This window comes from Lissotriton helveticus, chromosome 4_1, assembly GCF_964261635.1.
Source record: "Lissotriton helveticus chromosome 4_1, aLisHel1.1, whole genome shotgun sequence".
NCBI classification, from domain to species: domain Eukaryota; kingdom Metazoa; phylum Chordata; class Amphibia; order Caudata; family Salamandridae; genus Lissotriton; species Lissotriton helveticus.
Window position 1 is genome coordinate 1,386,784,727 of NC_136063.1, and position 16,224 is coordinate 1,386,800,950.

General features: G+C 48.5%; 2 pseudogenes; both read left to right on the forward strand.

The window, feature by feature from the left end:
- The first annotated feature begins 7,699 nt into the window (after window positions 1-7,699).
- On the forward strand, window positions 7,700-10,580 carry LOC144830002 (18S ribosomal RNA; annotated as a pseudogene).
- A 1,058-nt stretch (window positions 10,581-11,638) lies between these two features.
- LOC144829827 (5.8S ribosomal RNA) lies at window positions 11,639-11,803 on the forward strand (annotated as a pseudogene).
- The last annotated feature ends 4,421 nt before the right edge of the window (window positions 11,804-16,224 follow it).

The following is a 16,224-nucleotide window of genomic DNA, read 5'->3' on the forward strand; positions in this document are numbered from 1 at the left end:
AGAAGTTACAATCGTGTGGCTTGGGTCGACAAAGGAAGGTCATTGTGCTTGATACAGAAGAAGGCCTGTGAACCAAGGACAAAATGTTGGAAGGAATAACATTGCTGTCCCATGGAAAAACACCTTTAGGATTGTACCCAGAGCAGATGGCGTGATCGATCTACGAATAATTGGATGATGAAAGTAGGGACGTGCCCACTTCTTTTCTGCCTTCGGAGAGAGAGCTCCTGAGAACAAGCTCTGTCTTGGTAGCTTAACTCTACAAGACGCATTGACTGTGTAGAGACTTCTTATTAAGACTCCATATGCTGACACCATTTTAATCTTCTTCCTGGCAATGCTTAAGAAGGGATGTCATTTTAGTGTTTAAATGCTATTCACTCATCAACCCTCGATGCAGGGAAATTTGTTCTTTCTGATTCTCTGCATCCTGCTTCTTGAACTAATTGTGTGGTTTATGCTACATTGTCTTCACTGGATACGCAGATTAGGCTTCATGCTAATTCTGCTGTATTTCTACACTCTCGTCTTGAGGTGCCTACATGTTCAGTTATTCTTGGAATTGTGATAAATCAAATTAACCTTACGAAGTTGCATGTGGTTATTATGTGTCCAAGGGAATTTTAATTGATTGGTTTACTAATGAATTTTCTCCCCTCTACGTTTCCGTGATGCTAAAAAGAACCATCAAATTGTGTCTCTAGAATTTGTTCAGAATTTATGGGCTCGGCCCTTTCATCAGGAAGGGACACCCTCCTGCACATAATCAATCATGAAAGGTGATTTGCTCCTTTTATATGTGCTGCAGACACTTGCAGGAATTTGTATAAAGTAGGAATGGCTGCAGTGATGTCCAGTGCCGATGTTGGGTTTGATTTGATTTGGTATGGTATGGTACGGTACAGTATGGCACAATGCGTATGGTATGTATGGTATGATATGATACAGTACGGTATGAAAGGGTACAATACGGTATGGTATTGTATGACCTGTTATTGTATGGACTCGTATAGTCTGTATGGTCAGTCATTGTATAGTAAAGTATGGTATGACTAGTCACTGTATAGTATGCCAAGGTATGGTATGTCCGACCATTGTACAGTACGGTATGGTGTAGTATGGTACGGTATGGTATAGTTATGGTATGGTATGGTATGGTATGGTATGGTATGGTATGGCATGGCATGGCATGGCATGGCATGGCATGGTATGGCCTGTTATTGTTTAGTGTGGGATGACACCATCACACCCCCGGGTTGACCTAGGGGAGGAAACCCCTGGCCCTGGGCTATGTTCCATGGCCAGCTGTGCCACATGGAGGCCAGAATGGGGACCCGCAGGCACAAGGAAGGCCCCACTGCTTGCCCAGGATAAAAAGCTCTAAACGGGCCTGTAGTATCGTGATGCAGTCTAGTGGTTGGGGTGGAGCTAGGGGAACAGGAACAGGAACAGGAGGAGCTAAGAGGAGGAGGTAAGGGCAGTTAGAGTAGGGACGGGGAACCTAGAGGAAGCTTAATAAAGAGCTCGTAAATATACAATTCTGTGTAGCGTCATCTTTGGTAGCACGATGCTACAGCTGGCGACGAGGGTGGGATGGTGAAGCCTGCCACCCTGAACCCCTGGAGACAAGTACCCGTCTCGAGCAGCACACCGAAAAAGTCACTGTCGCGACACGTGTGCCTGGAAGAAAACCGCCGCCAAAAGGAAGAGGCCAGCGGTGAGGTGAACGCGCCGCATTTTGCGACGGAATCAGCTGGTCGTCGAAGCCCAACAAGCGAAGCGTGGTCGAGCGCTGAGGTGATCCAGCGGAGGAAGCGCTGCAGAATACCAGCATCGGGTGCTCACCCCAGATGCGTGACTAATTGCGGGAGAGGTAGCGACGTCGGGAGCTCACGCCGGTCCTACCTGTGCGAAGGAGATCCTGCGTGAAAAGAAGCGGTGGAGAGTGAAGGCCCCAGCACCCGGCGTGAGTCTCATCAGCCCGGTGAGTGCCTAGAACCGGCCGATGACTGAAGTGCAGTGGAGGGAGCCAAAATCTCGTGGGAAACGAGATTTCAAGCGCGGCGGCCATTTTGGAGTCAGGCTGTCCCCACCAATCCCCTATCGAGGCCTAGAAGCGGCCATTTTGGAGTCAGGCAATCTCCAGTTTGATGAAAACAAGCATTGGCACCTGTATTGAATCAAGCATTAGCAAATGCAAGAAGGATAAAAGAAAACAAGCACAGACAAGTGCAAGAGGTAGATAGAAGCAACAAGTGAACACAAATAAGCACAAGCAAATGCGAGAGGTGCACAAATACAAACAAGCACAAGATAAGGCAAGAGGTGAAGTAAGAAAACAAGCATAAGTGAATGCACGAGACAGACACAAAACAAACACGAGTGAGTGCAAGAGGTGCAACAAGAAAACAAGCACGAGTGAACGCAAGAGATAGACACCAAACAAGCACGAGCACATACAAGAGGTGCAGTAAGAAACACACACAAGTAAATGCAAGTTTCACGTGTAAACAAACACGAGCAACCGCAAGTCCTGAAAGAAACAAGAACTAGTAGATGGAAACAAACAAACATTGATAAGTACAAAGTTGCAGTAATCCAACAAGCATTGGCAAATGCAAGAGACGGATAAAGGCAATAGTAAAGCCACAACAACACAACAAGCACAAGCAAGTGCAAGGGTTCACAATAAATAAGCACGAGCAAATGTAAAAGGAAAACAAGCACGAGCCAATGCAAGAGGCTAAACAAGCAAATAAGCATGAGCAAATGCACAAGGTACCATAAGAAAACAAGTACAAGCACATGCAAAAGGATGAAACAAACAAACAAGCATGAGTAAATGCAAGAAGTGCAATATGTAGACAAGCACAAGCAGATGCAGGAAACAAATGAAACAAGCACGAGCTAGCACAAGTAACAAACAAAGACGACCTTGAGCACAATCGAGCACTGATACAAACAACAAGGAGTGTGATGAATCGAAGTCGTTTTAGCAACAAGCACTGGCAAAGGTAAATGAACGAACATTGACAAACGTGAAGAAACAAGCATTGATGAATGTAGATGAACAAGCCGTGACGAATACACAGGAACACGCATTAGCAAATGCAAGAATTGCAACGAAACAAGTACAAGCAAATGCAAGGACCAAACCAAGGCAACGATTGAGAATAAATAAACACAGGCAACTGCAAGGCCTGAAATAGACGAGCCCGAGCAGAAACAAGCGTCAGATGTAAATAAGCACAAGGAAACGTAAGGCGCGACTACAAAGAACGCAGGTAAACACAAGTCACGCATGCAACACACAAGCCAATACCAAGCGCGAATGCAACAAGCACCAGCCCAAGTCTCAGATGCAACAAGCCAGAGCCAATGCGAGCCTGGAATGCAACAGGCACGAACGAACCCAGGTCTCAAAGTAAGTTCCAACGCTAAGTGAAAGTAAGCAATTAAAATCAAAGAGGACACAATTGTACGTAAGACCTCGACTGCAGAGAGTTATAGAATAACGCGGATAGCACAAGTGAACAGTCTTGCGACAGTAGCATACTAGGACTCTCCTCCGCCATGTCGGTGAGAAAAGGAAAACAAAAATCCAATCCCTGCATTGAAGTACCACCCCCAGTGACACAGACTGACAGTCAGAGTTTGGGTCCCAAGTGGAACCGGTGGCTGGAATCACTGGACGATTTTCTTGACGCTATCGGTGAACGAAGAGATAGAAAATGTCTGATACTACTCCTCCAACTGGTAGGTCATGAGGGCCGACACTTAGTCAGAACATTTCCTGAAAAGGACACAGAGACCTATGAGAGACTCCAAGAGAAGCTACGTGCCCATTTCCATGCACAGGTAGACGTGGATCATGCTCGCATCACCTTCACCACAGCCCGGCAGGAACCAGGAGAACTATTGCCAAATTTCATCGCCCGGTTACAAAGCTTGGTACCATGCTGCTACTTCAATACATTTTCAAATGAAGAGGCAGTTCGGCTCCGGATAATCGAAGGCTGTTCAAATGCAGACACGAAGCGCAAGATTCTTCAGGGGCAGTGGTCGCTAAAGAGAATCATCAGAGGGGCCGAGGTTGGAGTGCGGGTCAAAGTAAGTGACATATCAAAAGACGTGCACTCGAATGCAAGACACAAAGATGTCTGGGAAGAGACATCCCTCGTGTCTGGGGGCAAGGCCCAGGAAACAAACAAAACCAGAAAGAGGGAGGGTGAAGGCAGATCAGAGCCAAGACAAAACAAGGGACAAAGCGTCATGAAATACTCCGAGTCAACAACACAAAAGACCAGGATGAGTCAGGATTGCGATAGCGGCACTGATACAACCTTAAGGAGTTATTCAACCTCAAGGAGTTATTCAACCTCAAGGAGTCAGTCAACAGATGGTGCAAACGGTTCTGAAGCAGAGGAAGTGTCAAGTGGGACAGATCGCACCAATGGACCAGATGACAGTCTGCCCAACAAACGCGCAAGAAAGGCAAAATATAGAAGACTGAACCAATCAAGTCAACGCTGGAAATCGGTACACGACCACACACAAGCACCTCACTGTTCGAAAGACGAGTCCGAGGAGACGTCAAACAGGAGAACACACCACACCGGTAACACAGATGTCAGTACACCAAACAAGTGTGAAGAGGAAGTGAACTGCATAAGATGGACTGATCCACCCAGGCAACGAAAGGGGGAAGACAAACGCGTTCATGACTTCTAAAAGAATGAGGAAACTGAGAGGAGGCCATTATCACTACATGAGAGAGGCAGAGACGAAGTACGCGGGGATCAAACACAAGAAATAAACATGTGGTTATCAAACAACCTCTCCAATGAGATGGCACCGAAGCCACTTCGAGAAAGGTACCCGGAGAAATATCCCAAAGAGAACTCCGACTCTAGGAGCAGCCCGTCACGGCCTACCTGTGTAAGAAATCTATCATTCAAGATACACCCAAAGGAACGTTCTCGAAGGAAATCAGTAAAAGACTTTTCCGATTCAGAAAGCATGTCTGTTCGATCTCTCGGGTCGACCGAGTCATGGTTCCGACAATGTCCATGGCATCAATCACCCGAACACACCATCGAACCAAAGGACGGTCTTCCCATCAAGAGTAAACTATCTCACACCAATGTCTCTGAAGAACCAATCACACCACAAGACAATCTGTCATGTCAGTCGCAGGTATGTCGAGACATAAAGAACATACCGTCATCCCTGAAGGGGTCAGCGAGGCTGACTCAAAGGACCTACCTAATGAAAACAGATATAAGGGACATTACACACCGGATGAGAAAGGACTATCCAGCCACTCTGCAAGGAAACCCTGACGTGTTGACAGAGACAATCATCATCAGAGGAGAGGAAAACATGGACATGCTCAGGTAGTCAAAAGGTTCACCAGTCCCAAAAGTGAGTGGGAGTGGGTGAGACAACCAGCGGCAGCAAATGAGTCCCTCGACCAGACGAGGATGGCAAATGAGTCCCCGGACCAAACTAGGATGATCTTTTCAAATGGTGTGTCACCGTCTGGTATGCATAACGTTGAACAGGAAGACAGTGCCGCCCTCGACGGGACAAGACAAAGGGAAGTCAAATCATGTGCCGGTGCTCGGAAAAGAACCAGAACAACATCCTCACATGAAGGAGATCAAGCGTCAATCGAACAAGAGCCTCAAAGGAAAACGGACTGCCGCCATCACGCTGAGCCCTTCATGGTCACATCACGAGGAGCAGTCATGATCGCCTCGGAGACTGAAGATGAGTGGATAACCCAGAAGCCTATCGGAAACCTCCATGAATCAAGGAACAAGAAGATCACACGAGACATTTCGCAATTTCAAAGATGCACTCCTGTAGTCAAGGAGACTTTTGTCCAGGCAAGAGGAAGCCACACCATTGGAACTGGAGATGTGTCGTCATTGCTTAAATGGGCGGCCTGCAGACCCATGTGGCTGATCGAAGAACTACAGATATGGTGGACGCTAAATTAATTTTGTTAACAAAGGGGGAGATGTAGTATCGTGATGCAGTCTAGTGGTTGGGGTGGAGCTAGGGGAACAGGAACAGGAACAGGAGGAGCTAAGAGGAGGAGGTTGGGGCAGTTAGAGTAGGGACGGGGAACCTAGAGGAAGCTTAATAAAGAGCTCGTAAATATACAATTCTGTGTAGCGTCATCTTTGGTAGCACGATGCTACAGGGCCCAATGTCAGAGTCCTGGCTTGCTTGAGTGGAAGCCCCCAACCTTGGGCTCCCTTTTTTGGCACACATGTCACAAAGTGCACATGACGGGGTCCCGCAGTCGCAGGGAGTTGTCCCTTGCTTGTCCTGGTTCAGAAGCTCTGACCTGTTCCAGGTATAGCACTCCGGCTGGCCCTGGGGTGGAAGACCCCAGCCCTGGGCTTCTTTCTCCAGCTGCTGTGTCACAAAGTGACTAGGGCAGGGTCTGCAGGGTAGGTCTCCTCTGCTTGGCTGGGTGCAGAAGCTCAAATCGTGCCCTGAATCAGAGCTCTGGTGAGCCCTGGGGTGGAAGGCACTGGACCTGGGCTCCGTTCTCTGGCCCACCATGTCTTAAAGTGCCAAGGACCGCAACCCATAGGTCCGGTGAGGCCTCCCCTGCTTGCTTGGGATAAGAAGCTTGGATTGGGCACCAGGTCAGATGATCGGAGGGCCCTGGGGTGGAATACCCCGGCTATGGGCTCCATTCCCTGACCCGTCATCCCTCAAAGTCCCCAGATGGGGACCCACAGGCCAGGGGAAGCCTCCCCTGCTTGTCTTTGAAGCTATGGCTGGGCCCCGGGTCACAGGTCCAGCGGGCCATGGGATGAAAACCCCTGTCTCTGGGCTTCTCCAGCCAGCCATGCCCAAAGCGCCCTGCACAGGGTCTACAGGGGGAGGGGTAGGAGGGGAGCTATGCCTTGTTTGCCCAGGTTCAGAAGCTCTTACCGGGCCCTCATCTTCCATGCTTCTCCGGAAACAGAGCACCATGAGGCTCTCCTCATACTTGCCTAATACCTTCTCTGGCTCAGAGAATCCGGGTCTCAGAATCCCTGTCTCCTCCAAGGGCAAGCAGAATCCTTTCAGGGAGAAGGCAGGGATGTGAAGCTAACACCCTCGTTCAGGGCAGCCTGCTCAAGGGGGTGGGTGGGGTTAGCAGCACTGTGCTTTGATTGATTGGGAAAACTTTGTCCATTGATGGGTGGACTTCTTGGTCAGCCTTGGCAGTTGTTTCAAGTAAAGAGATTCCATCCTGCCCAGTCTGCTTTTGTGGAGGCCACTCAACAGAGCGAAGGCGAAGAAGCCTGGAAGCTTGTGCAGTGGACTGACCAGAGTAGATGGGGTTGAGTGGCACTAGTCCTGGATGCTGCCTGGTGGTCCGTACCTCATATTCCTGTTTACTGGCCCCCACCCAGTGCATTTCCGCAGTAGCTCGGAATGACAGTTCTGTGGAGTGTCCCTGGCTGGCCAGGCCAGGACACAACACCACTGTGTCTTGCTCAGGCTGCACATTGGCCTGCCCCTCTCTACTGTTGTTGCAGAACAGGCTGGGCCTGCCAGGGCCTGTGTGACTGCCCTGTCCCTCCAGCTACATGTGGGCAAGCAGGGGGTCCCAAAGACAGCTCCAGAGGGGTATGACAGTGGGTCCAGGAAAAGTAAGCAGCTCTTCCTCCCATCCAGCAGGTGCGGCTATCTAGTTGATCTTGCCAGTAGCATATGCTTGTCTCAAATATTAAGCTATGCTTGTACAAGTACACATGGGCAGTACAGTAAAACTATAAATGGCTCATTAAATCAGTTATGGTTTCTTTGATTGATCCATCTGTTACTTAGATAACTGTGGTAATTCTAGAGATAACAATGCTAATGAACACTGACCTCCCAGGATGCATTTATCAGACCAAACACAATACGGGTTTGCCGGCCACTTTGCTGATTCTGGATAATCTCAGGCAGATTGCACGTCCCCATGACGGTGACAATACTTATGGATGTTGGCCCTATCAACTTTCAATGGTACTTTCTGTGCCTCCCATGGTGACCACGGGTAACAAGGAATCAGGGTTTGATTCCGTAGAGGGAGCCTGAGTAACAGTCACCACATCCAAGGAAGGTAGTAGGCATACCTATTACCCACTACCGACCAAAGGAAGTAGTGATGAAAAATAACAATACAGAACTCTTTTGAGGTCCTGTAATTGAAATGAGTACAATTTAAATCCTTTAATGATGATCCCTTGGAGGGCAAGTCTGGTGCAAGCAGCCGCAGTAATTCCAGCTGCAGTGGATTATATTACATTTGCTTTAGTTAAAAAACTTGTCATTGGATTTTGGGATTAAGGGTGTGGTCTGCCGCTGCGGTCTCAGTTCCTGCTTCCCGATACCCCTTGATGCTCTTGACTGAGTGTCCTGGAGCTCCGAAGCATTTACTTTGAAAAAATTAGAGTGTTCAAAGCAGACTAAATGCTTAAATATTCAGGTAGGAATAATGGTTCTTTTGGTTCTCTGGTTCTATTTTATTGGTTTTCAGAACTGGGTTCATGATTCAGGTCTTCTCCCAAACAGCTTGCTCGGACATCCATGTTTTTGAACATGGCGCACCCCAAGGATCGATCCTAAGTCCCCTACTATTTAACTTGTATATGAGCCCGTTGGCCAGGATGGTAGAAGAAACAGGATTAGTAATGTATTCATATGCAGATGACTCTCAGCTTGTTTTCTCTCTGACATCTAAGACTAGGAATGATGAGTCTATCCTTAAAAGCGGACTAAAGAAAATAGCAGGCTGGATGCAGGACAATTTTCTCCATTTTAATGGGGACAAAACGGAAGTTATCATCTTAGGGAACAACAAAAACCTGTGGGGCCCCCACCACTGGCCAACAGAGATGGGTAGGCTTCCGGTCCCAGCTCCGCAAGCACGTAATCTAGGAGTCATCATTGATGATCCACTGAAGATGCATAAACAGGTGGAAAAAACTGCAGGAACATGCTTCACCATCTTAAAATGGTTAAAAAAGATATGCTGGATGCTACCGGAGCAAACCAGGAAAACGGTGGTGAATGCCCTAAGCACCTCACGTATAGACTATGGGAATGTTTTGTATTTAGGCTCAAACAAAGCAACAATCCGCAAGCTCCAGGTAGTTCAAAATTCAGCGGCCAGGTTAATATGCAGCATTCCAAGATATACCTCGACCACTCAATATCTCCGTGATCTCCATTGGTTGAAGGTGGAAAACCGGATTAAATTTAAGGCCCTCTGCTTTATGCATAAAATTAACTCCGCCAAAGCCCCGAAATATCTGCTGTCACTGGTCTTTCCTTACCATCCAACTCGCTCATTGCGTTCCTCGACACAAAGGAAATTTATCATTCCTAAATTCAAGCTATCCCGTATGGGAGGCAAATCTTTTCGCTATCTAGGACCCATGTTGTGGAATTCAATGCCCATTGCAGTTCGTAGGGAAGACAACTATGGCAGATTTCGCAAAAGCCTAAAAACATGGCTATTTAACATCTAGACCTCTGTACCATCAGACTCTTGATAACCTTTACAAATTTTGCGCCGGGAAACCCTTTGTGGGTAGCTGTCGCGCGTAAGAAATGCAACAATAATAATAATAATAATGATTAAGATGGGTGGACAGGGCATTCATATTGTGCCACTAGAGGTGAAATTCTTGAACTTGCAAAAGACTAACCAAAGCAAAAACATTTGCCAAGAATCAAGAACGAAAGTCAGAGGTTCAAAGAAAATCAGATACCGTCGTAGTTCCACGCATAAATGATGCCGACTACTGATCCAGCAGAATTATTCCGATGCTGAACAACGTCTGCGAAACCAAAATCCTTGGGTTCCGGGTGAAGTATGGTTGCAAAGCTGACACTTAAAGGAATTGAACAGAGGTACCACCAGGAGTGGAATCCGTGGATTAATTTGACTATAGCAGGAAACCTCACTCGGTCCAGACACAGAAAACATTGACAGATTGATAGCTCTTTCCTGATCCTTTGAGTGGTGGTGCATTACCATTATAAGTTGTTAAGAGGGATTTGTCTGGTTAATACCGATAACAAACAAGACTCCTCCATGCTAACAAGTTATGTGGCCCGCAGCAGTAGGTGTTTGACTTCTTAGAGAGACCAGTGTTGTTCTGCCACACAAGATCCAGCAATAACAGATCTGTGATGCATTTAGATGTCCGGGGCTGCATGTATGCTACCCTTAGTGCATCAGCGTGTGTCTACCCTTTGCCGACAGGTGCAGGTTACCTGCTGTACCCCATTCGTGATAAGAATTGGGGATAGCAATAATTTACTCTGAACGAGGAATATCCAGTAAGAGCGGGTCATAAGCTTGTGTTGATTAAATCTCTGCCCATAGTACACTCTGTCCATCACTACTATCAATTAGATGGTTTAGTGAGGTCCTTTGATGGTGTATTGAAGTCCTTGCTGGTGTCGGCAACGGCTCTGGTGAGCACCAAGAAGATGATTTTACTTAACCATCTAGAGGACGTAAATGTCGTAACAAGGTTTCCATAGGCGAACCTGCCAAAGGATCATTATTGATAGAGTGGTGCAAGATACTCACAGTGACACTTTGAACCCTAGAGTGTCTCCCAGACAGAACCCCAAAGCGTATAGCCTGACCCTACCCTTGTGCGTTCTGGCCAGCGGAGCGATCAATTGCTGCTGGGTGCTTGGATGAGGGCCGGGCACCGGATGAGCTTCTTCACCCGGGAGAACCCAACCTGCATGTGAGGGACCAGGGCAGGTAACGCCATGGGCCCTTTGGGTGGGGAACGTTGTGAGATCTAGTCCTCCTGAGAGAACCTATGCTCCCTGGGCACTCATCTGGGGGTAATTGAATTGCAGTGTCTCCCTGGGGAGCGACCCCTAAAGTGCCTGCCACATGGGCCCTCTCAAGCCTGATCTAGACCTGCCCAAATTTCAAGTGACTGAATAGTGGCCTGTCTTGGGTGGCAGGGCAACCTTGATGTAAAGGAGCGGGAGCCATGTGGGAACCCCGTGTCATCTAGGTAGAGAAGGCAAGCCCTTTGAAGCCAATGTGAACTCTTTACGAGGGTGGGAGGAGATGCTGCCTGCTGACGCTTGCGCTTCCACATGTGTACTAGAAGCGGGTGAGTCACTTTGACAGTGTGAGGAAACCTGACTCTTTTCCTCTTGGTGTCTCCCACCAGGTCAAGGGAGCCCCTGTCCACTAGCATGGCTCTGGGCTGCCACCTAAGCTAGGGACTCTCAAAATGCAACGGTCAAGCCCAGGCTCCCACCCACCCCAGTGGGAAGCTGATGACTGATGTGTAGGTGGGGCTACCCTCCCTCATTGCCTGGTGGACTGGTCCAGTGTGGCCAGAATGTAGTTTAGAGACTCATGTGGCACTGCCTGGGAAGGTTGGTGGTGGAGCTTCCTGTTTCTGCCACCATGGGAGACTCTTTCTTGCCTGCCTGCTGCAGTAGTGGGGTGGCCTGGAAACACGAATTCCAGAAGGAAGAGTGAATGGGTGCTGGGCTGTCTCACTGTATGGGCAGTGTATGGCTGGTGATGACTTCCTCCTGCCTCTCCTGTACCTGCAGGCAGGCAAACAATGCAAAAGTTACCTGTGACTCATGGCGGTGGATCATTTGGCTTGTGCATCGCTGAAAAACATAGCTAGCTGTGAGAATCAGTGTGAATTCCAGAAAACATTGATCATCGAGAATTTTAAATGCACAATGAGGTTTGCGGCCCTCGGTTCCTCCCATGGTTTTGATGGTTGCTTGAACATCAATCACCCTGGGGTGAAGTTGGTACTGTTGCATGGGGCTCTGCTCACTTTGTTCTCCCAAGAATCTCCTAATCGTCCATCGCATGGGCCCCCCTCAGTCTCTCTGCAGAGGTATGCTTCCAGTGCACCTGCCATGCACCTGGCTATGTCTGTGGTGTTCAACAGCTGAGAGCATGCACCACTTTTTGTGCCTACATCTTTAGCTGGGGCTGGGAAGGTACACTACCTGCCTATGGTTGCTGGTTTCCATACTGGCTCCGGGAAGATTTGGTCTCCATTCTGGCAAAGTGTGTGCTGCTATGAACACTGTGTGAAAGAGGGTTCTCCCTTTCTGGTGCCCAGAAAAGTGGTTCAGCTCCTCCATGCTTTAGCATTTTGACTATAACCTCAGAGCAGATGTAGCGATTGGCTGAATTTAAGCACATTACTAAGTGGAGGAAAATAAACTAACCATGATTTCCTGAGTAACGGCAAGTGAAGAGGGAGGTGCCCACCACCAAATCCCTTTCCTGCAGCGGGTGCGGAAAATGTGGCATAGAGAAGACCAACTCCCCAGTGTACATCACAGGACCAAAGTCCTTCTGATTGAGGCTCACCTGGTGGGCAGTGTTAGGCCAGTAGAATCCCTCTGTGCACCGGGAACGGATCTTCTTGATGACGGGTTGCTTGGGAATGCAGCCCAAAGCAGGGGGTAAACTCCATCTATGGCCAAATATGGGCATGAGACAATAGCCAACAACTACTATAAGGAAAAGTTGAAATTAACTTTGAAGAGACAGTGAAACCGTAGAGAAGTGAACAGTTGGATCCATGCAGTCCACCCGTAGGAGTCAACATGGCAGGAAGGTTGGCCGCCCTGGAAGGCAGATCCCCTCTAGGGGACCATCAACTGGTTTGGATGCTGTTGAGTGTTTATAGCAATGTCGCTTTTTGATCCTTCGATATCGGCTCTTCCTATCAATGTGAAGCAGAATTCATCAAGCATTGGGTAAGACACTCGCTAACAGGGAACATGAGCTGGGCTTAGACTGTTGTGAAGCCAGGTTAGTTTTACTTTACTGATGATGTGTTGTTGCATATGAGAGGAACCACAAGTTTAGACATTTGAGGACATACTCATAAGCCTCTTGCACCACTGGAGCATCACTTTTTGTGATGCTTCAGTAGCGTAAACTAAAAAGCATACCTATGAGGTCACGCAAGACCACTTTGCGTGGCTTTCAATGGCCTCATAGATAAGGTGTAAAGCAAGACAGGGAAATCACTGCATTGTCTTACTCTGCACTCAGGAGGCATTCAATGGGTATTGCCTTGGGTGTTCCGATGCAAACCCCATGGATTCTGATGCTTTCCCAAGACCATGTTACCTTTGGGAAGTGCCAAAACCTTACGTCTCCCGAGGTGAGCTATAACAAGGAGAAACAACTTTATTTTTCCTCATGTATTCCTCTTTCCATTTGTGCTGCATTCTGCAGCACACATAGAAAGAAAACGCCTCTCAGGATTGTTTTTGTGCAGGAAGGTGCCCGTTCCTGCACAAAAACAATCCTGCCTCCAACACAGGCACCCTTGCACCATAGTGCAAGGGTGCTTATGTTGGCGCTAGGCTGACGAAATGATGTGAGCGCTGGAAGAAAGGACAGGAATGCACCGTATTTAAAAAATATGGTGATTTCTGCCCTTTCACTTTGACATAGGGCAGCGTAGCAAGGTGACTTGCTGCACTACCCTATGTCAAATCCCCACACATGAGGATGTGCTTGGCTGAGGGGGCAATGTGGTGAAGCTGCCATCTATGAGATTATGACTGAACACCTCTAAGTTAGAACACCCCCAAACCATAATGATAATGCAGTACCATGGAGCCTTGGTTGGCCTGGAATAGCGTGCCTTTGGGCGGGTACATAGAGCTGCTTTCTCAGGGACTGGAGTGTGGGCAGCAGGTGGCCACCTCAAACGCCCTTAGTGCACCTTGCCCTTGGGGCACCTGGTGCTAAATCATTTATAGATGACCTGATTCTAGGTCAGGGTTTAGTGAATAGCAGAGTAGCTACCTTGCTGCGATTTATTGAAAGTCACCCCCAGAGCCAAGCTTTTGTCTTCTTTCGTGGGCACCTGCGCCCACCTAGGTTCCCAATTCCACCAGGTCAGTGGAAGGGAGGGAAGGGCTGCGGGCTCCTTGGAGGCTGCATCCACTTCATGAAATTTGGCACAGGGGGCTCCCCCTCCCGTGCTGCGCTGCTGAGTGCCCGGATGGAGTCACGATTTCTCATAGTTCAGTAGGGTGACCAGATCTCTCATAGGTCAGTAGGGTGATCAGATGGCCGGAACGGACACCTGCGGAGTCACCTTGAGGCAAGAAGATGGTCAGTGGCTTTATAAAGGAGTCTCCTGAACGCCAGCCTCTTAAGAAGCTGGCAATGGCTTTATAAAGGAATCTCCTGAACGCCAGCCTCATTGTCGACTGTTGCCTGAACACTTTTGTCCCCAGGTCAGCCCAAGCCATCTGGTTGCTGGGCTGGCCAACCAGATGACCAGCAGGTGGCTGGTTGACCAGATGACCTGTGAGTGGCTGGCCAACCAGGTGACTGGTGTACTGCCTGGAGCAGCTAACTCTGACTTGTGTCTCCCCATGGGTTCTGTAAGCCCCTACTTTGTGGGGGCTTAATAATCAAAGAAACATGGCTTCCTAGGTAGGTCCAGGGGGAGAGGCGGTTGATTGGGAGCTTAACCTGTTGCAGGGATTCTGCACAAAAACAGAACTATGCGCAGGATTATAGGACCATAGCATATAGGGACTGAGTCATCCTACCACCTTAGTACCCATGAGCCCAGGACCGACTAGCTAGTATCTCACTTGCTCTCCTACTCACTCACAAAGAAACAAATCATAAGACACCCCAGAGCACACAACTCCCAGATCTCTCTGAAATTGCAGTAACAAGACACACCCTTTCGCTCGCACTCTTGTACTTGTTCACAATAAGATCTGACAGCAACACGAAAAAGTTTAAACTATTTAATTTAACTAACGTGTCCTAACATGCAGTATACGTGCCACAACAAGCAGGAAAATGCATAGTACTAATACAGTCAGCAAAGCAGTTAGTCAGTAGTCCATAAATCATGAAGGGAGATGTTATCATGAAAAGACAATAGAGCCTAACCTCTCTCCCTTTCCTAAGACGTAGTATTATTATATATTAGAAGATCTCTGGGCTTTGTCAGCAGATCCAAAACCTTAGCCTATAGATGGTAGACCTACATCAAAGGTTCTTTCTCGCTCCTCTCCCTTGAAAGGTCCCTCTCTAGAAGCGTGCTACCTGTTCTTGTATTCCAATAAAACCAAAGTACGTTGTCCCAAACAACAGCTGCATTGGTATGTTTTGTCTAGGGGCTAAGGCCAGGCCAGAATAAAATAACAAGGGGCATTGTTGTCCGAACTTGCTCACAATGTTCAGTCAAAAACCCAGGAACCTGCAGAGTGTGAACACAGCGATGAGTTCTCATGTGAAAACAGCCCTAGAAATTATTGCAAACATAAAGTTGTGTAGTAACGTGCGCAAAGCAGTGGGCAAGCTGCAGCATGCTCATGCTAACTTAGAGAAGAAGACAATGTCCCCATGGGCCATGTGACAAACCCTCCTTGGCTCCCAAGCTTGGACACCAGGAAGGTGGAAGGCAATGACCCGGGCCACCCTTAGCCGATGGACTGGGGAGACAGTCCCTACTCGAGCATGGTGACTGCAGTCTGAGGAGGACTTTCGTGCCCCTCTGGGGTGTGGAGCAGAGACAGGACAGGTCAGGTCAGAGAAGGCCAAGCCAGTGGCACTGAACCAGAGAGGAGTCTGGGGCTCCTGCAGGCTGAACATCTCCTGTAATCCCCCGTGAGAGATGGACGAAGGCTTGTCTTTTGCCTGGGAGGACCAGTCCCCATAAGCCAGGTCTCTAGGCACCAGGCAGTGCCACCTTCCCAACCCTAGCCAGGTGTGGTCAGACCGGGGAGGAGTATGGGGCTCCTACAAGCTGAACAGCTCCTGTAACCCCCCATGAGAGGTGGGCAGAAGTCATGGCTTTTGCCTGGATTGCCCAGTCCTCAAAGGCCAAGGATCCAGGCATCTGTCAGGGCCACCTTCCTTACCAGGGCCAGGGTGGTATCTGACTACAGAGGAGTGTGGGGCTCCTGCAAGCTGAACAGCTCCTGTAATCGCCCTGTGAGAGGCCAAGTCCTGATAGCCCAGTGATGCCAGGCAGCAAGCAGAGCATCCTACCCTGTCCAGGGCAAGACAATAGTACACCTATAAGTGTTTGCCAGGTTTCAAGATATCCACCAGTTAGCTTGTCAGCTTTATGTTGGCAAGAAACATCACTAGTGATGTTTCATTTTCAAGACTGATTCAGTCAATGGACGAGTATGGATGTG